Source organism: Mesocricetus auratus, unplaced genomic scaffold (assembly GCF_017639785.1).
Source record: "Mesocricetus auratus isolate SY011 unplaced genomic scaffold, BCM_Maur_2.0 Super-Scaffold_15014, whole genome shotgun sequence".
Taxonomy (NCBI): Eukaryota; Metazoa; Chordata; class Mammalia; order Rodentia; family Cricetidae; genus Mesocricetus; species Mesocricetus auratus.
Genome location: NW_024429186.1, coordinates 49572989 through 49598632, shown reverse-complemented (window position 1 = coordinate 49598632; position 25644 = coordinate 49572989). Strand labels below are relative to the sequence as shown.

At 36.4% G+C, this 25644-nt stretch overlaps 1 protein-coding gene across 3 annotated transcripts in view; it reads right to left on the bottom strand.

The window, feature by feature from the left end:
• The window catches only part of Mdga2 (MAM domain containing glycosylphosphatidylinositol anchor 2), an 819241-nt gene that overhangs the window by 481111 nt on the left and 312486 nt on the right, over nt 1–25644 (bottom strand). The window lies entirely within an intron of this gene.

Genomic DNA, 25644 nt, shown 5'->3' with positions numbered 1-25644 from the left:
GCCAGGGAGGGTGAGGCCCTCCATGGGGGTGTCCATAGTCTGTCATCTCATCCAGGGCAGGGCCTAGACCCTCCCCCAAGAGTTCAGGGTGAGAGTGCATCTCTCATTGTTGGATGGGTGCCCAAAGTCCATTTGTATACTGATCTACTGCCCAAGGCTCAATAGATTACCTAGGCCTCCTCACTGACACCCACATTCAGGGGGTCTTGATCAGTCCCATGCTGGATCCCAAGCCATCAGCCTGGGATTCAAGAGCTAACCCTTATCAGGTCAGCTGTTTCTGGTGGTTAAACCAGCCCAGTCTTGATCCCCTTGGTCATTAGTCCTGCCTCTCTCTTACTGGCTTTCTTGAGTTCAGCTCAGTGCTTAGCCTTGAGAGTCTGCCTCTTCTTCCATCAGCCACTGAATGAAGGTTCTGTTTCCCATACTCTCTGGCCATGGAGTTGTGGGCTGGCACTCCCCAGATCTATGTCTAAAATCCATATATGAGAGAGTACATGCCATGTTTCTCTTTTTGTGACTGGGTTACCTCACTCAGGATGGTTTCTTCTAGTGTCATCCATTTGCCTGTGAATCTCAGGATCCCATTGTTTTTTTTTTCTGCTGAACAGTACACCATTGTATAAATGTTCCACATTTTCTCTATCCAATCTTCAGTTGAAGAGCATCTGGGTTGCTTCCAAGTTCTGGTTATTAAAATAATGCTGCTATGAACATAGTGTAACAGACATCCTTGTTGAATGAATGGGCATCTTTTGGATATATGCCTAAGAGTGGAGTTGAAGAGGTAGGTTTATTCCCATTTTTCTGAGGAATCTCCATACTGATTTCCAAAGCGGCTGAACAAGTTGACACTCCCACCAGCAATGGAGGAGAGTGCCCCTTTTACCACATCCTCTCCAGCATAAATTGTCATTGGTGTTTTTGATTTTAGCCATTCTGACAGGAGTGAGATGGTATCTCAGAGTTGTTTTGATTTGATTTCCCAGATGGCTAAGGATGTTGAGTACTTTCTCAAGTGCCTCTCAGCCATTTTAGACTCCTGTATTGAAAATTCTCTATTTAGTTCTGCAGTTGACTTTTTAATTGGATCATTTGGTGTTTTGGAGACTTGCTTCTTGAGTTCTTTGTAAATTTTGGAAATCAGCCCTCTGTCAAATGTGGGGTTAGTGACTATTTTTTCCCATTCTCTGGGCTGCCATTTTGTCTTACTCACTGTTTCCTTTGCCTTACAGAAGCTTCTCAGTTTCAGGAGGTACCATTTATTAATTGTTGATCTCACTGTCTGTGCTAGTGGATTTATTCAGGAAGCTTTTTCCTGTACCAAATTGAACCCCTCTTCTAAGGGGTTCAGTGTGGCTGGATTCATTTTGTGGTATTTGATCCATTTGGACTTAAGTTTTGTGCATGGCAATAAACCTGGATCGATATGCATTCTTCTACATGCCAGCCTCCAGTTATGCCAGCACCATTTGTTGAAGATGCTTTTTTTCCATTGTATATTTTTAGCTTCTTTGTCAAAGACCAGATGTTCATACATGCGTGGGTTAATATCAGGGTTTTCAATTTGATTCCATTGGTCTACCTGTCTATTTTTGTGCCAATACCAAGCTGTTTTCAGGACTATAGCTCTATAATAGAGCTTGAAGTCAGGGATGGTGATGTCTCCGGACATTGCCTTATTGTACAGGGTTGTTTTGGCTATCCTGGGTCTTTTGTTTTTCCATACAAAATTGATTATTGTTCTTTCAAGGTCTGTGAAGAATTGTGCTGGTATTTTAATGGGGATTGCATTGAATCTGTAGATTGCTTTTGGCAGGATTTCCATTTTTACTGCATTGATCCTACGTATCCAAGAGCATGGGAGATCATTCCATTTTCTGAGGGCTTCTTTTATTTATTTTGTTAAAGACTCAAAGTTCTTGCGATACAGGTTTTTCCCCTGTTTGGTTAGTTACCCCAAGGTATTTTATGTTGTTTGTGGCAATTGTAAAGGGTGATGTTTCTCTGATTTCTTTCTCAGCCCATTTACCATCTGTATATAGTAGGGCTACTGATTTTCTTGAGTTGATCTTGTAGCCTGCCACTTTGCTGAAGGTGAACATGTTCAACTTTTACCAACTTCTTACCATATATGTTGATATTTCTCAAAGCTCTCTAATCACTTCTATAAAAGAATAGGCAATTGGGATTCTTCTCCACAGTATATAAACATGGTAAATCTTGCTCATATTTTAAACAAGCAAACAAACAAGCAAAACAGCACTTATCTTCTCATCAAATCGCCTGTTCTAACTTTGTCTTTATAGTTTAACCATAGAAATCACAGTGCACATTAGTAAGGAGGTTATATGCGTCTTGGCTATCCTGCCCTCTACAGTTTGCCTCTTCCCTGCTTGTTAGTATTTATAAAGGCACAGAAAAACTAAAACATCTACTTGGGTAAGATTTTTCTTTTTCTCCATTATGTTCTTCTGTTACCTGTTTTTTTTGACCCAATTCCATGTCCTTTGCTAAGTACCTTTTAGAATAACACACTTACCTTATACTTCATAGCAATATACATGGCATTTTCCTATTCAGTACTCAGTGCATCAGTGAAAACAGATGCATATCCAAATGTGCACAGAGGCAAACTTCAATTTGTACAATGATGCCTTTAATAATTATCTCAAAAGAAAAGTGGTTTAAACCTCCCTGATAGCCTCATTTAATAATTATCTCAAAACAAATGTGGCTTAAACCTCCCTGATAGCCTCATTTAAGTCATCTCTAAAAGGCAATATTCTAACATATAAATAACACATATGACATTGTTTTAAATCTCTCTTTAGCTCAGTTGCTCATTTTTTCCTTCACTTGTTTGAAGTAAACCATAGTTTTAGAATCATTCTGAGCTTTTCCCCCTCCTGTCTATGAGCTTTCCGTGCCCTCCAGATTTAGTTAATACAGTATTCCTCTTCACTAGATGGAAAAATATCTGAAGTTTACAATTAAATAAATAATATAGCAAAAGAAGTAAGAATCTATTGATCACTTTTACTTTAAAAAGTATGTTAACTTCTTGGCTGTGGTGAATAACTTTGATTGTGACATATTTTGGATGTTTTGTATTAATATCTTCACCCTATGCCAAGCATTTTTGTAAATGAGTTGAAAAACAGAATAAATTTCAGGGATCAAAGGCAAATAAAAAATTTAAGCTTACTATTACTGGGCTTTAGCTGGTAGCCATTAGTATGCATATTTCTTTAATTTGGTACTTTCTCTAAGCATAAGGCAAATTATTAATTAATATGCAATATATTATATAAGAAAATTTATAAAGATTGCAATCAAACAAAAACATGATATCTACTAGTAATTTAATTTTGTTCATTCCATTTTAATGTTAAAAAGATGCCACTTATAAAGTAATGTTAAACGTTAAGAAAAGAATTGCATTTGTATAATCCCCCTCTTTTGACATCATTTTAAAATGTTCAAATTGAGTTCCTCACAGCATATAAAATTAAATATAAAATGTAGAAAACTAAGTATTATCTTCCACAAAGTCACATACATGTGTCCTTTCAAATCAAAGCTCTTTAAAGTTGAACCAATGTATTTTATGGTTTCCCCATTTTCCCTTAAATTTCTTTTGTAATACCCCTTTGTTTTTTCATCCATAATTATAACCTATTGATTTCTAAAGCTAAATTCTCAAAATTACTTGTATATTTTATAGAAGAAGAAAAATAGATATATTTCCATGACTATAAAGCTTCTGATTTTCTTTCATGTTCAGCACTTGACAATCTTTGACATGTGAGTCAGAGATGAAATATGGTTAATCAAGTCTGACACAGTCAAGCCTGACCACTAGGCATTCCTAGTGGTCTGCTAAGATGCCCCTTCCCATATGAGCAAATAGGCTTACACACAATTAAAACTTAATCTTGAACAAATATAACCACTACAATATTTGGAAAATAGGTTGGTGCTCTTAACACCAAAAGCAAGTATTATTTTTTCAGTTTGAGATAAACACAAAGCAACTTTCATCATGTTGCTTGCCTAGCACCATTCTTCATGTGGGCACAGTGAAGGGAAGAGACTGTATGAGAGTCTGTAATACCACACAATTCTTAAGTGTTTAATGGGGTTTTCTCCTCCAAATCAAATGTAGGAAAAATGTCAGAAGCCATATATCATGTGATCCATGCTTATTCTTTAGAAGAAGTTACCACTATACAGTAAGAGACTGGAAATTGGAAGCATGGGCAGATACAATGACAGTTTATTTAGTTTTCTGGCCTGAAAAGTATAAGAATACAGTCATACATCCCTAAAACTTAGAAGTTTTCTGCTTACTTTGAAGTAACTACAAAACCTCAGATTATACTAAACAAAATGAAGCTACTTTCATTATTTCCAAACTTTAGTCACAAATTGGCTATTTAGAGAGAACCATTCTTTCTTCCAGCCAAGCTCATCAAAAAACAAATGAGATTTATTACAAAATGTACCCCAAATGCAAACTTCAATTTGCTTTTCCAAGAGTGGTGATAGAAGACAGAAATAGGAGGATCTGGCCTGCTAATGTCTCCATCGCCTCTTTGAGAAATGTCATCCATTGTCTGAGACTAGTTGGAAAGAAGACAAGTTCTTCAGCAAATCAGGTCAATGTTTTTAGGCCTCAGAAAAGAGGAAGAAGTACAGTCATGATACACAACCAAAGTTTGACCAATCAGAAGCAAGGACACTGCAGTCCAATTAGACTATAGTAGGACAATACTTTCAAGGACTCAGAATTCAATAAACACTAAAAGCTTATCCTGATGATCTCTACGTGGGAAGCACACGTTTTTATCTCTGTGTGAATGTATGAACACTGTCACATAATATAGTGAGTTTGCAAGCCATTGTTTTGTCTGCAGTTCTCCCTTATATTACAAACAAATTTCATATGTTTTATTGGCATGATATGTATGTTCTATTCATTTGAGGACAATGAATTCTAATTTTAAAACTTTAGATGTTTTTATCTTAGGTTTAAGGATTAAGAATACAATTAAGAAAAGTGAGAAATTGCCATCATCTATATCCTTTTGCACAAAGAACAGTTAATTAAATTACTTGAAGCCATTTCATAAGAGTTCAAAGGAAACCGCACAAAATTAAGATGAAAGAAATAATCATTGTTATCAATCAACTCCCATTTTTAAAAATATCAACTGTTCACTTTTGGAAAGAAATGCACACAGTGCTGAATTGTCTGAATTCTCTGCTCACACAATGCAATTTCTTTCATTTGAGGATGGAACATTGAGACTGACCCTGTAAGTATCTCCCCAGTTCAAAGTTACACGACATTCGCTGGGAAATCTCTTCTACATGCCTTCCCCAGGTCTTCTGTCACTCAGGTTCTCACGAATGTACATGCAGAAATAGTTTTTTTCCCTTTGTCTAACCAAAGTACAAGAACACCTTTAATCATAAATATTTCTATTAAATCCCACATAAATTCACAAATGTCACTTTTAAGAATTGTCCTGAATTATATTAAAAGTATTGGTATCATCTGCCAATGAAAGAGAGTTGAAGTTGCTGATTTCACACAAATTTCAGAGTCCTAAGGACAACAGCAAATCAAACGGGTGATTCATAACTCTTAAGATTTGCAATAATTTTGTAAAAAACATATTTTAAAAACAATTTCCTTCTATTAAGTCTTATGACTAATGACATTTCCTGGTCACTTTTGTATAATTCAGTAAACATTTATTGTAGCCATATTCTTTAGTGCTAAATACTAAATTGTTTTTGTTTAAATTCTTTCAGAAAAGTTTTTTATATTTTTTATTTAAATTAGAAACAAGCTTGCTTCACATGTTGATCCTAGGTCCCTTTCCCTCTCATCCTCCCCTGCCCCCCAAAAATTTACAAATGCTCAACATGGGGCTCAAACCCACAACCCTAAGATTAATAGTCTCATGCTCTACTGACTGAGTTGGCTGGGCAACACTCAGAAAAGTTTAACTATAATTTTTTGTTTGCATGTGTGTCTGTGTAGAGATGAGAAATCACTGTAGATGACCTCAGTGACATTATCTGCTCCCTGACAGACAGGGTCTCTCACTGACCTACAACTCACCTGTCATGCATTTTCAGCTCTGATATTCCATACAGTGTACCAAGTCTGGAACATTTACCTAGGTTCTGGAACAAATTTAGACCATTTTGCTTTTGAAGCAAGCCTCACTGAGCCACCACCCCAGGCCTCCATTGCAAGTTTTTATTGCTACCTTGGGGATTCTTCTAAGTACAGTCTGTAAAGTTGGGTAAATCTAGTTAAATAAGCTTAATCAGCAAAAAGGAGAAGAGCTCCAGATCAAAGGCCAACAGGAGTTCTAAAACCGCTAGGTTAATGTTTTGCAAATTCTAATTCCAAAAACAGGTGGTTTATGAAACTCATTCAATACAGTCCAAAATAAACGCTTTGAAAACTAAATTGAATAATTAGCTTTGTTTTGCCTTAGATATTACTAATTAATCAATCGTGATTTTGAGATTACTGCCATGTAATGTATACATTCACTTTTGATGGGAGACTCAGTAGTGATTCCGGAAGTGGGTTTGCTATTATAAATTTAATTGTGAAGTGCCCAGAGGTTTCTGTTTTAGGAAACTGATCTGAGAGATAAATCTCAAAAAGATGTATTGACAAATATACTCATTCCACATGCATGAAAGATTAAACTAGAAATATCAGTACATATAAAAAACTAATCCAAATATTGATGACAGTTCTGTGGACTTAGGAATTGTGTGGGACCACTGGCAGTGGGGCCAAGATTTATTCCTCCTGCATGAACTGACTTCTTGGAACCTATTCCCTGTGGAGGGATATCTTGCTCAGTCTTGATACAGGGAAAGGAGCTTGGTCCTTCCTCAAATTAATGTGCCAGATTTTGTTGACACCCCATGGGAGGCCTTACCATTACTGAGGAGTGGATGGGAGCTGAGTGGGGGAAGTGGGAGTAGGGGAAGGGGAACTGTAGTTGGTATGTAAAATGAAAAAAATCTTTTCAATAAATAAAAATAACAATAAAGAAAACAGAATCTGTATTTCCAAATATATTGGCATAAAAAACATTGACATCAGTTAACTTTCAAAAGTACAGCCTGGAGAAGGGCATTGAATGCACAGAGATTGAGGCAGCACCATAGAATAAAGACCCTATATACTTGTGCATTAGTTCAAATTCTAACTCAGACATAAATTATTTGACATTAGACAAATAACTTTACTTTCTGTGTTTTTATTTCTTTCTGTGTGTTGTATAACCATTTCATCCCAATTATGTCTGGAGAGAGGCTCTCCACCATTGAAGAAGTAAACAAATGTATCTCAGGAAGTTACTAAAACATACAATGTTCACACCTCCTCTTCACAGTTACATACGAAGTGGAAGCTCTTCAGTAGGAGAGACTCTGGCCTATGAAGTAACCTGCAAACTGTTAAGGGTTACAGAGATTTTGAGTACTCATCCAGAGAAGTGAGCTTTTCAGCAATCCTGCTAACTTTTAATTAAGCGAACTCTTGTAACTCTTCACTCAGTCATAATAAGTAAATCCCAAAAATGTTGTTGGTTTGCCAATGTAGACAACTTAATGGAATTACTACTTTGGTCTGTCATTGGTCCCCTCTCTAGGATAAGTATAATTTTTGCTCCAGGAGAGTTATACAATAATCTGTAAAACTGATTACTAATCATATTTACCACATGGTGATTAGTGTATAGTAGAATATTCACAAAGAATTGAAAAAAGGTGTAATCCATGAATTTATTCACATTTGTATATTATATATATATATATATATATATATATATATAAGTTATGTAAAGTTCAGGGTATTCTGTGAGACTGTTCTCTGACTTATTTTATAAAACAAAATGTTTAAGAGAGATAATGATACAAAAAAGTAGGTGTTACCACATCTGTAGCTTTACTTTTGGATGACAGATTAAATTCAAAATATCATTAACTGTTAAGCAATCTAACAGATTAAAAAAAGGTGAAGAACCCATAAATTCTGTTACCATTGCAGAGTGATTCAAATTGTACACAAAGAAAGAATTCCTTGGCGCTTTAGAGAACTCAGCAACTAAGAGCATTTGCTGCTTTTCCAGAGGGCCTGAGTTTGGTTCTCAGCACCCATGTCAGGTGGTTTACAATACAAAACTCCTGCTCCAGGGAATTCAGCATCCTCTTCTGGCCTCTAAGGTACCAGTTCATATGTGGCTTACCGTCAGATGAACACACACACACACACACACACACACACACACACACACTAATTCTCTTTTTAAAGAGAAAAAACTCTACAAATTATTGATAAGAATAATAATATACACTGTGGTCTAAAATGCATGTTTGAGGAATGGCAATGGTGATGTTTTAAGGAATTTATTTTCATGATACTGATGCAAGAACTGACTCCCTGTAGGACATAAGAAAAATGCCTATGCTGAAAACTCCAAGAGGCTCACAGATGCTGATATGAAAGCAGACGCTGTTGTTAAAGGATGCCAAACATGGATGAGAAACAAAGCTTGTAACTGATTATGAAAAAGGCAAGATGACTTAATATGATAAAGACAGATTGACAGACAGACATACAGGCTCTCTGAAGCAATACCAGTGCTACTGGGATGATTGACTAGCTTTGTAATCAATGAATTTTGGTCTTTTACATATTCTTGCTTTCACTGTAGTTAAATGAACTAGACAAAATTTTAAGGTTTCTGCCTCCATCTGTTTTAGAAAAGAGACCTCAAAATACCTAGGAGATAAAAAAATAACTAAGAATTCCTATGACTACTTCTTGGTTGTCATAAGAAAAAATGAGTTTATTGTAAGAAACTGTACTTTGGATTCCTGAAAGATTAGAGAGTAGTGATGGTGGCTCACTGACTACAGTATAAAGTCTTAAGGTCAATAATTAATGAAGCTACAGTTAGAGATGGACAGAGTGGGATTTCAATAACCCTTAACTTAGTGATTACCAAGTAAAAAACAGCAGACCACCCCATAATTTGCCACAGGACACATTCAGAGATTGTGGGCTCTCTATTGGTTCAATTCATCATAGCCCAGAGAACTAAGCAATCTCACTTAGTTCTACATAACCAAAATCTAAGTGATCAAAATTACCTCAACCTTTGCCCTCTTTCTTCAATAGCTCTATACAACTACCCCAAATGGGATAGCAACAGGTTTTTCCTCTCCTGGAAGCTCGTTTCTCAATATGGCTATGTGCTCTCCATAGTATGCCTTTTCCTAGAACTAACAAAATGATCGCATGGTTTATTTCAATGCTTCAGAATCAAGCTGTATCTCTTTAATTATAATAGTTTCTCTGTTTTATCTTCACAATTTTTCTTTTTTGTTCACATAGATAAAATAATGAATTATTATAGTTTTCAACATGAAATGTATGGCTGTTTTTATAGATTATATATTTTTATTTAAATTAGAAGCAATTTTGTTTTGCATGTCAATCCCAGTTCCTTCTACCTGCCCTCCTTCCCTGACCCCCACCAACCCCCTATGCTATCCCCTTCCTGCTCCCCAGGGAGGGTGAGACCTTCCATGAGGAATCTGTCATATCATTTTGAGCAGGGCCCAGACCCTCTCCTTGTGTGTCTAGGTGAGTCACTATCTCTCTATGAGGGATGGGCTCCCAAAGTCCCTTCATATATTAGGGATAAATAAAGATCCAATATCAGAGGTTCCATAGATTGCCCAGACCTCCAAACTGACATCCTCATTCAGGGTGTCTAGTACAGTCCTATGCTGGTTTCCTAACTATCAGTCTGGGGGCCATGAGATACGCTTTGTTCAGGTCAGCTGCTTCTATGGGTTTCTCCAGCCTTGTCTGAACCTCTTTGCTCATCACTCCTCCCTCTTTGCAAGTGTATTCTAGAAGTTCATCTCAGTGTTTAGCTGTGAGTGTTTGCTTCTGCTTCCATCAGCTACTGGATGAAGGCTCTAGGATGGCATATAAAGTAGTCATTATTCTCCTTATCAGAGAAGGGCATTTGAAGATTGTTAGTTGGAGTCATCCTTGTATATCTCTGGACATTTCCCTGGTGCCATATTACTCTTTAAACCTATAATGGCTCCCTCTATCACGGTATCTCATTTCTTGTTCTCCTCTATTCTTCCCCTGAATCAATCTTTGTGCTCCCTCCTCTCCCCTCCTCTTCTCTCCTTCTCTTTCTCCACACTCCCTCTCTCTTACCAACATGCTCCCAATTAGCTCAGGAGGTCTTGTCCCTTTCCTCTTCTCCAGGGGACCATATATGTCTGTCTCTCTTAGGGTCCTCCTTGTTTCCTAGCTTCTCTGGAAATGTGTATTATAGGCTGGTAATCCTTTGCTGTATGTCTAAAATCCATATATGAGTGAGTAAATACCATGTTTGTCATTCTGTGACTGGGTTACCACACTCAAGATTGTTTCTTCTAGTTGTACCCACTTGCCTGTGAATTTCAAGATTCCAATGATTTTTTTTGTTTTTGCTGATTAGTACTCCAATGTGTAAATGTACCACATTTTTTTTGTATTCATTCTTCAGTTGAGAGACATCTAGGTTGCTTCCTTGTTTTGACTATTAAAACAATGATGCTATGAACATAGTTGAACAGATGTCATTGTTGTGTGAATGTGCATCTTTTGGGTATATGCCTAAGAGTGGAATTGCTGGATCTTGTGGTAGACTGATTCTCATTTTCCTGAGAAACTACCATACTGATTTCCAAAGTGGCTGTACACATTTACACTCCCACCAGCAGTGGAGGAGTGTTTCCCTTTCTCCATATCCTCTCCAGCATAAACTGTCATTAGTGTTTTTGATTTTACCCATTCTGATAGGAGCAAGATGTTATCCCATAGTTGTTTTGATTTGCATTTCCCTGATGACTAAGAAAGTTGAAGACTTTTTAGATTCCTCTATTGAGAATTTTCTATTTAGTTCTGATCCACACTTTTTAATTAGATTGCTTGGTGTTTTGGTGACTAGTTTCTTGAGTTCTTTATATATTTTGGAAATCAGCCCTCTGTCAGATGTGGAGTTGGTAAAGATATTTTCCCATTCTGTGGGCTGCTGTTTTGACTTGTTAACTGTGTCTTTTGCCTTACAGAATCTTCTCAGTTTCAGCAGCTCCCATTTATTAATTGTCAATCTCTTTTTTTTAATGATTTAGAATCTTACATCACTTTATCTGTTTGAATTTCAAAGACTGTACTTTTACCAACCTAGCCAAATTTGTTTGGATCATAGCCAATACCTATACTTATAGCTTGGAATAAATTTTACTGTTTCACATGCTATATTACTTTAAAAATTATCTATACAGTTTCAGAGAGCATCCATGTGATGTTGAAGTCCATTATCATCATTGGAGTGTGACATACTTATAGTTATCTTCCAAGATGCCAGCACCAACTTCTGTTCTATCTATCTCCATGTTTCTTAGTAAAACCCTTAATAGCTTCTGGCAGTCTGTCAACCATATTTTAATTCCTTTTAACTCATGTTTACAGCAAATAGGGTAATAAATAAAATTACAAAGAATGACCAAGCTCATTATGATTCAAATCCATAGCTCTGTTCAATTCTCATACCCTCCATCTCATCAATCATATATTATAATACCACATTCAGTTTATTTCTCAAATTCCTAAGAATCTTTTGCCAAAATACAGCATGTAAGTTTTATGTTATTAGTGTAATTTCAACAGCAATTAAAGCTGTCAAAATTTTAAACAAGGGAATAAGATGCTTAAGTTCTATTATAATTTTCTTTTTCTTTATTCTATTTGCTTCCTTTCTATTACATTTTTCATTTATTAGTTTTATTCTCTCACCAGTGCTTTTCTTCATCACCTTTCTGACCCCATCCTAGCTTAAGTCATCCTATCCCCTTTATCTTTCTACCAGGATCTACTAAAACATCTCTTCTGATCGTCCCTTTTCTGACTGGTGGTACCTACACTCACATGTGGCTATGCAGATAGGAAAACTAATAGTTTTCTACTACAGAAACTTTTTTCTGTTCAGTGATCAATCATGAGCAAGCATAAGACTTCAAACAAAGTAGGTATCTTTCTTTAATTAAAAAGTCTCCAATTAAAAAAAAAGTCTCCAATGATAGTTAAGTAGTTCCAATGTTGTTAGCGTATTTTCTACCTTGGAAAAGCTAAAAGATACTCTTGGGTGTTCTCTCATCATCCATGTTACTTGGAGGATTGATCTTTCCAAACCATACTGCACAATCTAATAATTTCATGAGAGAGTCAAACTCAGGACAAATGCCAGTTCATGGCATATAGTATTAATCATTCAGACTTTTATCTTTGTTGGAAATCTGAAATCTTCATGTATGGAGTTAGTGTTGAAATAATATTTATAGCAATGACTGTTGAAATCATTGTATTTTATTTTTCTGGCAAACTATTTCTTTTTACTCTGATAATTTCATACAACATATTTTGATCATTTACAGCAAAATAATTTTTAGACAAAAATCTAAAAAGCTAGAAATAAAATATTTGCAGCACATTATCAACTGTACATAAAGGACCAACATAAAATGATAATAAATCTGTTATCAAACAAAAGTTCTCTTTTGTGATAATTGAATAAATAAAAATATTTGAGAAATTCCAATCTTTAAGGTAAATACTTTTTAATTTACTTAATGTCACTAACCACTTCTAAATAAAGTAAGATAATGAATAACTGTTGAATGATTGGCAAATTTGTAAACAGAGAAGATGAAAGCATATTTCTCATTAGTAGTAATCATTAACATTTAAGAAATAACATGTGAATACCAGACTATACAATACGCATTTGACTACCCCCAAAGATTTCAAAACAAGTAAAATTTATTATGAAGTAAGGAAGAAGAAGAAAGTCTAAACTGTGATAGCACGGCATTTGCCATACTAAAGCTTTAACACTTAAAATAAATACTCAAGAAATGACAGAAGCCAGGACTGTTATTATGCAGATGAAAACTCAATTTTAATTAAGGACTGAGAGCAAGAGACCTAAGGGTCTAATTCCAGAGCTATTTTGACATACATCAAATGTTCCTTAATTTACAGTGAAAGGTCTGTTTGACACGTTCTCATGCCTCTGTGTTCCTACTAGCTCTTAGTACTTTTAAGTGCTGTTTTGTCATTGACCTACATTAGTATATCAAATTATGACATCAAGTTAATGAATGAGAAGCATAATAATTCAGATTGCAATCTCCAGCCAATATTTTAAAGCACACCTCAAAAGCAATACAGTCCAAACATTTGTTTATACCTTACTCATTCAATGAGAGATACTGAAGAAAAATCACACACAATACCAAATGGGCTTTCATGGTATGTTTTAAATTGGGGTTTGGAAAGACGGGATCATCCAATTTGAGAAAAATAAGTTTCCTTTTCAGCTAAGTAGGACAAAAGTAATGCTTTTGAGAAATTAAGTATAGAGTCCTGGACATGATATAAGTGTGTATGATTAGGAAACCAACTGCTCAAATTGATTAACTATTTTTCTCATAACTATCTTTCATAATTAATATAAAATTGTACATGCAAATATTTGAAAATGATCACCACAAAAACAATGATTCTGTAAATTTTCTTTTCTTTAATTTTATTCTTTTTGATATTATAATTATTTTAATTCTTCCTTCTTTTCACCCCTTCAAACTTTCAAACTCTCCTACATACTCTCCTCCACCCATCTTCTGTTTCAAATTCATGGCCTTCATTTCTTTATTGTATGTGTTTATTTCAGGGATGGCGAATTAGAAGTCTCTGACTCTGCTTTCAGCTTCCAAACATTCTCCTTATATAAGGAGTAATTTTGAGACTGATATGAGTTTGCAAGGGAAATATTTTTGAGGCATCAAGGCAATTAGGGTTATCAATTAGTTAATCAGAAAACAAAGAACATTACTGATAAATGATCAAAATTTTGTGAGGGTTTAAAAATAATTTTTTAGAGACCTAGAGACACCTGATATCAGTGGTAGAATGTCTAGAACACCGATAAAGTTAAACCCCTGTGCTATTTACAGCTCCTATACAAGTGTAATTGGTTCAGTCCTCCAACTCATGATCTCATGATTCTTTCCTTTCCCTTGCTCCAGCCACCCAAGGCTCTCCCTTTCTCATTCCCTTTATCTTGATTCTCCCCTTCTTTTGCTCAACTTTTTATCTTTCCCTTTTCCCCCTCTCTTCTTTCTTCTTTTATTCCCAACATTATTTTTTCCCAAATGCCCTGTTGAATAATAATCTCAGTCCTCATAAAGAAAAAATTCTATCTTGAGATTCCCAAGGAAAAATGTTTATTTATCTGAACTTTAGTATGAGGAGAGGATGGTTGCAAAATCTGAGACTTACTTTCACACTGCCATGAATTATCTGTGTTTTACTTGGAACGGAAAAAAATTGATGAGAGGTTTTATGACTGCCATGAATATCAGTATCTCTTCCACCATTGGGAGGAAGTGCTCTTTCTGTCATTTGGCCATGAAGTTCTGTACCAAGATTGCTGGTCAACATAACTTCTCAGGGGTGATAGCTAAGACCATCATAAACAAAGACATCATTAGAGAAGAGCTGCAAGACTCCCTTTATTATTCAGGTAAGTTGTGTCTTACTTAGTACACACAAGCAATATACAACCAGATTTTCCAAAGAATAATCTCAGGTAAGTCATGGGAGACCCTTTTGTACCTTCTATGTTGTTAGATAGATTCTTTACCTTTTATCTTATCATTGGAATTGAAACAGCCACATATATGGACAGGACTCTATAACAAGTACTAGGAATCTTACACATTCTCTCTTGAGGTGTCTTCTCATGTCACAGACCCAGCCAAGGTCACAACAGCTAGGGAAGGCTTTGTTGATATTTTCACTTGTCATTTAATTACTATCTTTTTGACACAGCTGGTATTCAATATAGCATCATCAGCATCACATATAATAGCTCCTGCAGATTTTATTTTCAAGTGGATGTCTTACCCAAATGATGCATTCCATTTCTGCCTGTCATACATTGATTGCCCTAAAGGCTGGTAATTGAAACCCAGCCGCTGCCTGCTAAGAATGTCAGTGCTCAGTGCCAGGTTTCTCCTACCAGAGATGTTATTACCTTTTTCTATTCTGTGGCTTCCTCTGTGTTAGAGGAGCTATTAGAGCTAATTAATAATCATGTACCACCCAATAGTATTTACCCTACACTGGTTTTAGCATTACCAGATAAAGTAAAAGTGAAAAAATGATTTTTGGCTATCAAATAAAAAAGTAGGATGTAATGGTCTTAATAAAGCAGTGAAATTCTAAGCCCACCACTATCATCATTATTTTTTTACCCTGGGAAACTGTTCATGTTATTATTTTCATCTCCTTTCATGGCTATAGCTATTGATCACACACATTCAGAAAAATACAATTGATAGCAGACCTTTAACAATTTCTTTTAATGATCACTTGAAGTTCTAAGGGTTTGTGATGTTACATCTGTATACACTTTGGATTAGCTAGTTATTTGTGATAAAAATACTTAAAAAAAATGGCTCCTTGCTCTGCCAACTATCCAATTTCAAATGTAATAGTAAACGGAGGGAAGAAAGCTACAGAGTCAAAGATATTCCAAAATACCTCATATGAAGAGTCTTTCTGTTCACAACCTTCTACTTGGAACGATTCCCTGTCGCCAGAGAAACAGCCTCTGACAGACATGCCATATGTTATAGAGCATATGCTTTTAAAACATCCCCAGCAGGAATTACCACAGGCAGCAGAGAAATCAGCAAGCTTTGGGCTTCCCCGTTCAAAAGGCTGCTTTCTCTAATATATATTTTTCACATAAATTTTGAAATAGAAATTTTGTTGATAAGGTTCTGTACCTATTCATAAAGTAATTTTCCGATGCTATTTATTTTGTTTTATTGTTGTTTTAATGATTAGTGTTATCTCACAAGAAGATAGAAATGAAGCTTACTCATAGCATTTAGTACTATTTCATGAAACGCACATGGGGATGGAGATACTGCAGGAATAGGTCAGTCTGGTAGTATTCTCCCTTCAGGGGTAAAGGAATTCTGATGTGAGAGGAACTAGAAAACACAATGTACGCTCAAAGGTCCAAGGCAGATCCACATTTCAGATGGGTTAGATCATGTTTAGAAACTCCAGCTCTGTTTGTGTCATGATGATTTTAACTCTATGAAAAGAAGGTTTTATTTACTCCAAATTTATTCATTTTTAAAGTTAGTACACAAATATGTTGTGTCGTGTGGTAGTGGCATATGCCTTTAATCCCAGCACTCTGAATGCAGAGAAAGGCAGATCTCTCTGAGTTCCAGGCCACCCTGGTCTACAGAGCAAGTTTCAGGATAGACTCCAAAGCTACAGAGAAACCCTGTCTCAAAAAATGCCAAAAAAGGTTTCATCATGACATTTCCATATGGACCTTGTTCCTATTGGGCTTCCTTCCTCTTCTCTGTTGCCTTCCTGATATTTACCGCATTTTCCCCAGAGCATGCCTTTTGTTTTTGCCTCATACATATTCTATTACTTGGTTCCCTCTTAACACCACTCTTCTCTCACATGATCTCCTTTATAGTTTTATGACTCCACTCCCATATATTTTCACACTTATCTATAAAAACAAATAAGCAATATTTTACTTAGTCTGGCTCATTTGCTTGAGAAGATCTCCACTGATACCCATTTTCCTGAAGATCAGGGTTTCTTATTCTTTACAAAATAAGATTTCTTTCAGAATCATGTGATATAGTGCTAATGTGGTAAGTGTTTAATCACCCCAGAACACTTCAACTAGCCATGGTGTCTCCACCTCCCTCTTCCATCATGACTGCTACCACTACCATCCCCTCCTACAAACCATTGTCACCAACATTTTGGAAGTGTAATAAAGTATTTAATGCTCCCACAAGAAACAAAGAAGAGAGGGTTCCCACAGCTGTGCCACTGATGCAGACAGACACACTCTGAAGAGCTCAAAGAACTCTGTTAGCCTCACACTTTCTCCCCAGAAGCTTATGTCACATGTGGCTCAGGATGATGCTTTGAAGGGGAATTCCAAATAAATGTCTCAACTCTAATTATTTCAGAATTATTTATGACTGGGCTTGATTAATAGATACATTTAAAAAGAAATTATTGATTTCTAACACAAAGAAAAAGAGGGAATGAAGCTGCCTATAACTGAAAATGACTTAGTAAACCCCAACAATCTGAATGCAGCTTTGAAAATGCAAGCTGTCATAGGCATGGGAGGGAAAGGGGCAAACATGGAATGCATCAGAAAAGAATGTGATAACTATGAGAGCACATATCAGTCAAATTATAAGTGAAGTAAATCTCCAGTAGCGGTGTATAATTCAGTTTGGCAATACTTAATCGAGGATGGATAACACACTAAACATATTAAGTTCTTTGACAGATTAAAAAATTTACAAAGCACTCGTCTTCTAGAATCTCCCAGAATGGTTAGGGAAAGCAGACGTCTTAATGTCTATGGGCCAGCTGTCCCAAGTTCGAAAAGGAACACTAGAGAGGAGGCCATGAAATGTCCTCTTTCGAGCATGACATGGTCCTGGCATTCATGAACTTACAACAGCTACAGGACCTGCATAGTCTGAGTTAATAAACATTCAAGCACACATTAGTGGCCCTAACAGAGCGGCCAACCCACTGAACATAGTTAGTGCCACTATAGGACTGTTTGGTGGGAAGAAGGGGAGAGATGGGTATGAGAGTATAGTAGGCTAGGGAGTGAGTGTGATCAGAATAGATCATGTACATGTGCAATCTAGATTCCTTTCTGTTGCTGTGACAAAACAACAGGACTTTAAAAGCAACTTAGGGGAGAGAGGGTGTATTTTAGCCCATAATTTCAGGTTGTATAGATTCATACTTTAGGTAGAAGTATGAGATTGAAGCAGTTTGTCATATCACATTTATAGTCAAAACAGGAGGAATGAATGTATGCACTGAAGCTTGCCTGTGCTGATAACACTGCTTATGTAATGGAGTCATCCACAGAAGGGACAGGTTTTTCCCATATCACATAATTTAATTAAGACAATTTCCCACAAACATACACACAGGCCAACACTATCCACAAAATACTACATTATGACTCTTGTCCCAGGTGAATTCAGGTTGTCAAGTTGCATTTAAAACTAACTATTCTAGTATAAATGAAATTGTAGAAGAAAAATTAATAAAGTTGTATTTTAAAAAACACATTTTTGTAGCATGAATTATATAAACCCAGAGACAGATCGATCCGCATTCTTCTACATGCCAGCCTCCAGTTATGCCAACACCATTTGTTGATGATGCTTTCTTTATTCCATTGTACAGTTTTAGCTTCTTTGTCAAAGATCAGATGTTCATACGTGTGTGGGTTAATATTAGGGTTTTCAATTTGATTCCATTTTTACTATATTGATCCTACCTATCCAAGAGCATGGGAGATCTTTCCATTTTATGAGGGCTTCTTTAATCTCTTTCTTTAAAGATTCAAAGTTCTTGCAATACAGGTCTTTCACTTGTTTGGTTAGCGTTACCCCAAGTTATTTTATGTTGTTTGTGGCAATTGTAAAGGGTGATGTTTCTCTGATTTCTTTTTCAGCCCTTTAATCATCTGCATATAGTAGGGCTACTGATTTTCTTGAGTTGATCTTGTAGCCTGCCATTTTGCTGAAGGTGTTAATCAGCTAGCTGTAAGAGTTCCCTGGTAGAGTTCTTTGGGTCATTTATGTAAACAATCGTATCATCTGCAAACAGTGAAAGTTTGAGCTCTTCCTTCCCAATTTGTATCTCCTTGATCCCCTATTGTTGTCATATGGCAATGGCTAGAACTTCAAGTACCATGTTGAAAAGGTATGGAGATAGTGGACAGCCTTGTCTTGTTCCTGGTTTTAGAGGAGTTGCGAACAACTTGAAAATTTAAAATTAGTAAAAGTTATTTGTCTGGGACCCTGAATGTGGATGTCAGTTTGGATCTCTGAGCAATCTATGGGGCCTCTAGTAATGGATCAGTATTTATCCCTAGTACAGAAATGTGCTTTGGAAGCTCACTCCACATAGAGGGATACTCTGTCGGCCTAGACACATGAGAGAGGGTCTAGGCCCTGATCCAAATGATATGAAAGACTTTGAAGATCCCCCAGGGAAGGCTTCCCCCTCCCTGGGGAACAGAATGGGACTGGGATAGGGGGCCAATAGGGGGCAGGGAAGGAGAGGAGGGAGAAGGAACTGGGTTTGACATGTAAAACAAGCTTGTTTCTAATATAAATAAAAAGGAAAAATTAGTAAAAGTTTTTATTGTTTCCTCTCATGGTTCTTTTACCTTAGTAAAAGAAGAAAGAATGATGCAGATTAACAATAAATGCTCTGTTATTGTTTAGAGACAGAGATTGGGGGAGATTGATGGTGAAGACAGGGAAGTGAGAGAGAGAGAGGGAGAGGAAGAGAAGAGATAAAAGGAATGGGACACCTTAGCAGAAATTAAAGAAAATTTAAACATATATAGTAACATTTAAGGACAAATACATATATGTGTCTAGGGAAAAAGTAATGCTTGTCAGTTGGGGTTAGTCTGCAGTTAGAAGTAATAAGTTCTGATCTTCTTCTTGGCACAATGGATCAAATAGAGTCAACCCATTGTATATATATAAAAATAAGGGAGAAACATTTTAAAAATACTTTCAGTATAAAGAAACACAAAGTTTAGTGTGATGTACATAATTACTCTGGTTAACACACACATGAATCAAAACCTTACAGTGTACCACATAAAAATGTACAATTATATCAGTCAAAAGTTTGACAAAAAGGTGTTATAAAGGCAAGTATTTAGCCAGATATGATTGCAGCACAGAAACAAATCTTCAGCAATAAAAACTGCCCAAAACATGGAAATAAGTAAGAAATACACCAAAGTAAGATGTGAATCAGGAAATATTATGAAAGTTGGGACTATGATTTATTTTGGCTGGAAAGTCTAAGTCCTCTGGCTTATGGAAAGGAAATTGATAATTCAGTCATACTCAAGTCAGAAGTCAGTGTGATAGAATGACTGCATCCTTCCCCCATACCCTGGATGTTATACTAATCATGAAAAACCATGGTTATGTCAATAGGAGGAGACAAGAGCTGTGCTGTCAGTTCATTTTACTTGGAAATCAGCATAAACACTTGGAGAACTACTGACTCAGAATTTCTTGGATCTGGACCCAGGAAACTACATTGTTACTTTCCATGAGATCTAAGGATACATTTTCCTATATAAAGCAACTTTGATAAGCTAGAGAGATGGCTTAGTGAATAAAGCACATGGAACACAAATATTAGAACCAGAGTCCCAAGCTCCAGCATTTGTATATATGCCACATGAGTATGGCATTTCATCTATAATAACAGTGGCCAGGAAGTAAAGACAAGTGATCTCTTTGGCAAACTAGCTAGCTAGAATATCCAAACTGTTTTATCTCTCTGTTCAAGGGGAAGACCAAACCAAAATGCATACGGTGTAAACTGAGTGAAGACACCCACCTGTGGCCTTCATAAGCAGGTACACATATGTGCCAACCATCTGAACACACACAAAATACATGCAAAAATGTATGTGTAAACACACACAGATCCTTTAAAAAGTACTCTTGTGTATTTACAGGCAAAGTTGTATAAATTAGGGAAAGAATTTAAAAAAGAATCACTAAGTGATAATCTGAAGTTCTCTTAAGACAGAATGAACAGAGGTTTACAGATGATCATAACTTTATTGAACACAAAGAGGAGGAAGGGGTCTATTTCAACCATAGGGAATATGCTGTAAGAAGATTCAGAGATGAAGTGGATAATGATTTTCTTATGAATTATATAAATCCATGAGGAAGTAAACAAATATATTGGTAGATTCAACTAACAGGAATTACAGATTCTAAATTATGGCCATGAAAATAATAGAGAGAAAGTAAATGTGTGAGATGGGCATTAATTTCCCAATTTTGAAAAGATGAAAAACAGTTTGAGCATCACAAAGGTGATGAGATGTCTTAGTCACTATACTGTGATAGTCTTAAATAACTTTACATTGTTTTCTGTAGTACAGCTTCCCTCTCACTAACTAAGGTAAAGACATTTTTGTCTCTTATCTAAAATACACAACCACAGTAGTCTCCAGTGAAAGTTGTTTTTCTGAGATACTAAGAACTGAATTGAAGGCCTGGTCTAGTCTATATATGGGCTTTTCCAGTGAGCTATTGCCACCTCAGATCACATAACTTTTGTGGGTACTTCTTTTTTTTTTACAATACAAAATAACCAAGCAGTGCAGTCTAGGCATTCCCAGAACTATTTATCCCAGGATGATATCACATTATTAAACTTCCTAGTTCAGAATGGCTATGATCATGGCTAGGATCATGCAGATGGCTCTGCAAATGTATCCAACACCAATTTTCTTCCTTTCTTTCTAGTTACTCTCAGGTACTAACCATAATAAAAATCTCAAGATGAGGACACATAGGACACATGCACATGCACACTGTTGTGTCATTCTTACAAATTCTTAACACGAAGAGAAAGGGAGATATTCCGACACATCACTTACAGCTTGTCTTGGCTTTAGAAATGGAGACATTAAGTGCTATCGATCCCTGTAGTTGGATAATCTATTATTCCTTCCTCTCTACAAAGAAATAATTTTGTTTTATTGAAGAGATTTTTATCATTCAAAGTCCTGTCAGGAATCAGACTGCCTACTCAAAACCTTTGATTGAGGATATACTAATGAAAGGAAAACCGAGAACAGGGCAGTGTTAAAAAAAACAGAAACATCTCCAGACAGCAAAGGAAGTAATGTGGTCTGGGAGCCCTTGCCTATCTGGCCTTGAATAGATAATGCTCGGATCTATTCAGATTGCAGCCAGAATGGAGCTTCAGACAGGAGCCACTGAGCAGGGGAATGGAACCGTGGACAGACCTGTGTTCTCTTTGAGAGTGTGATAAATAAACTCCTCAACCTGTTCACCTGCAATAAGTATCTTCTACATTTGTCTACAAGTCCAATCACAGCCCACCTGAATCATCCCACATGGAACAGAATGAGAAATGAGAATAACAGAGAAGCCAACGTAGGGAATGTCAGCACATCTACTTGTCTTTGTACACAGATACATGCACACCCACATGAGTGTGTGTGCGCGCGCACACACACACACACACACTCATGCTCACATGCACAGGCACACACACAGTCACACACACACACAAAGTAAGGCTTGTCAAAAGAAAGGCTTGATGAGCTTCCATTCTCATCATTACAGTAATAGAATACTCCTGCCTCTCTGTTGCCACATCAAGACCATTGACAGGTAGAGCCATGTATAAGCCGTGTCTGACAACAACATAAATCCTAATGTAAAGCAAGACTGAGGTAGCACACTCATCATTCTGAAGTATTCATTTCTTTCCTTCCCCTGACACTTAGAATTGTTTTCCATTATTACTTATTTGTAATAAATTTTGTATATTCCTATATAAAGTAGGGATATGGCATATTTACATAAAAAACTATATATGCTTGTATGTGTAAACATCAGAATGATTTTAAATAGTGCAGACTCAATGTTACTTATTTTGCATAGCCATCCATTGCCAGTTCACATGCTCCTAGACATTATATGTTATTTTAATATATGCAGAGGAATCTTAGAGGATAATCAGGGTAAATGAATGACAAAGGTTCACATATTAAAGGAAAGGAGCAGGGTGGAGTGACGGTTTTAGGAACGAAAGGCTGTTAGACTCAGAGTTACCGCCTACAGTTTCTGAAACACAGAGTAATATATTATTATATGTTTTGTTTCTGGAAACCAAACAAACACAAATGCTGTGTACCCTACAATAACCTTATATTCATTTTCTTGAACTGTTTCCATGATGGAAAGACTGAAGGGATTACTTAAGCATCACTTGCCGTCTCTATAATTTCATGGTCTGAACACTCACAGTAGGCAGAGGAGGATAAATTTAATCATTATCGAAAAGACAATTTGAATTTAGACATAAATTTCTGAAGAAACAGAGAATGATTTTCCCCCCTCACAACAATTACTACCCTCAGTGAACTCTTATGTCTTCTCCCACCTACAGAATCTTTTGTAGTCAGCTAAGGATAGCATGAAAAAGAAATGTTCATTGCAACAAAATGACCCCTAATGACACTCTGTTATACCCGTAGGTCAGTGTATTACTCAGTCACCATCAGGGATGTTTCCTCCTGCAGTAGATGAGAACTACTGGACCACTACAGAGACCCACACTGGACAAAGTGCAGAGAGTGCAAGACATTGGAATACTCAGTCATGAAATATCTTCATCAAACCCCTCCCGTTCATGGTTCAGGGTTAGGCAGAAGAGGAGGCAGAAATATTGTAAGGGACAGAGGGATTGGATTGCTCCAAGCAAGCAACGTCTTCTGGAGACAACAATACTAACGCACACAGGAATACATAGAACCTGTGATGGAGAGCACACACTGGAATTGCACAGGTTCAAGTCAGTATGAGACGTAGACAGGAAATCCTACCACTAAGTTATCTTCAATAGACACATATTTGCAAAGAAAAACTTAGTTTTCTGCAATGGAGTCTCATTGGGTGTATTAGCCACACTACATGCCCAGCAGTAGATGGAAAACAGAAAACAAACTCAATGGTGTTCTTGTAGACATTTTGTCACATATTGCTTTATTAGGCATTTTTTGTCTCACTGGTTTTGCTTACATATTTATTATTGCTTCCAATTTTATGGTTTTATAGGTTTTGGTTGAATGTGTTTCATATATTTTTCTTTGTTTTTATTATTTTGTTTTTTTCTGTTTTTAATTTGTTTCTTTGCTTGCTTTTTGTGTTCTTTCTGAAGAGAGTGAAAGTAACGGTGAGGATTTTGATAGATGGGGAGGTGGGAAGGATCTGGGAACAGGTAGGGGAGGGAAAATAAAGATCATAATATATTATATGAAAAAAATTTCCATGAAGAAAAACAATAAAAAGAAGAAATGACCACAGGAAATACTTCATATCAGAAAATCTACTGCTATTTTAGGAAACACAATCAAAATTTTCTCCAATGCTATGCTTTGACGTCAGAGCCTTTTGGACGAGGTGCTATACATATACTGAAGAGGCTGCATCATTTTGAACATTCCTGCAGCCTGGAGTCCTGGAAAAGATAGATAAGTGTCAATTTGCAGGTCTTTGTGGAACAACTGGCCCTTATGTATATATGATCAGCAGGTTATGTTTTGTATTTTTTCATTTTTCATTTTCCCGTTTTCATGCATTGAATGTGCAAGTAAAAAACTACCTTTGAGTAAAATCTTTTCAATAACATTATTGTGAAATAATTCCACATTATACCAAGAAGAAAAAAGAAAGTAAGTAGATGCTTTCGCTATGACCCGGGAGTAATGAGCTGTCCTTTAGAGGACTCAAATCAATGCCCAGCACCTAAAAGTAACACATAATTGTCTGTATCTCCTATTCCACGGTATCTAATAATGCTCTCTATGGACTTCAGAGGCATCAGGAATGCATGTGGTACACATACATATAGGAAGACAACGCACAAGTAAAATATTTTTAATTCAATAAGACTCACATGTTCTTTAGTGCATCGATTATAATACACTTCAATATACTATCCTAGTTGCCTTTTATACAGCATTATATACATATGTGCACCTACATACACATCGTTTTGTGAATTTTTTTACTTCTGTTTTTTTATTTATATCAGGAACAATCTTGTTTTACATGTCAATCCCAGTTCCCTGTCCCTCCCCCCAGCCCCTGCCCACACAGGATCCCTATTCTGTCACCTTTCTGCTCCCTAGGGAGGGTGAGGCCTTCCATGGGGGATCTTCAAAGTCTGCCACATCATTTGGAGAAGGGCCAAGTCTTCCCCCGTTTGTCAAGGCTAAGAAAGCAACACTCTATGTGGAATGGGCTCAAAAGTCCATTTGTACACTAGGGATAAATACTGTTCCACAATCAGAAGCACCACAAACTGCCCAGGCCTCCTAACTGACACCCATGTTGAAGGGGTCTGTGTGGGTCCTATGCTGGTTTCCCTGCTATCAGTCTTAAAAATCTTGTTCATATGGAAAATAAGCAAATTTGTTGTTGTTGACGTATACATTTTGGTGCATTTTATTCTTTTGTAACTGATTTACCAAGAGTCAGATAGGATTGTAGGAAGGAAGGTATAGCAACCCTACATCAAGCAGATAAGAATTATAGCATCCTGTTACTCTCATATCAATGATATACTCAACAGATAAGGTATAAAAATTAATGGGATCTTAGATTATCAATTGATTATATACTAAACACCATATATTTAATATCCCATTAACCTAATCTATTCCATTAACAGAATGTTCATTATTAACTAGAAAAGAAAATTCAAATGCCTAAGATGACATTCCAGGTATTATCTGTAACAAATCATCAGGTTTTTAGACATCAGAA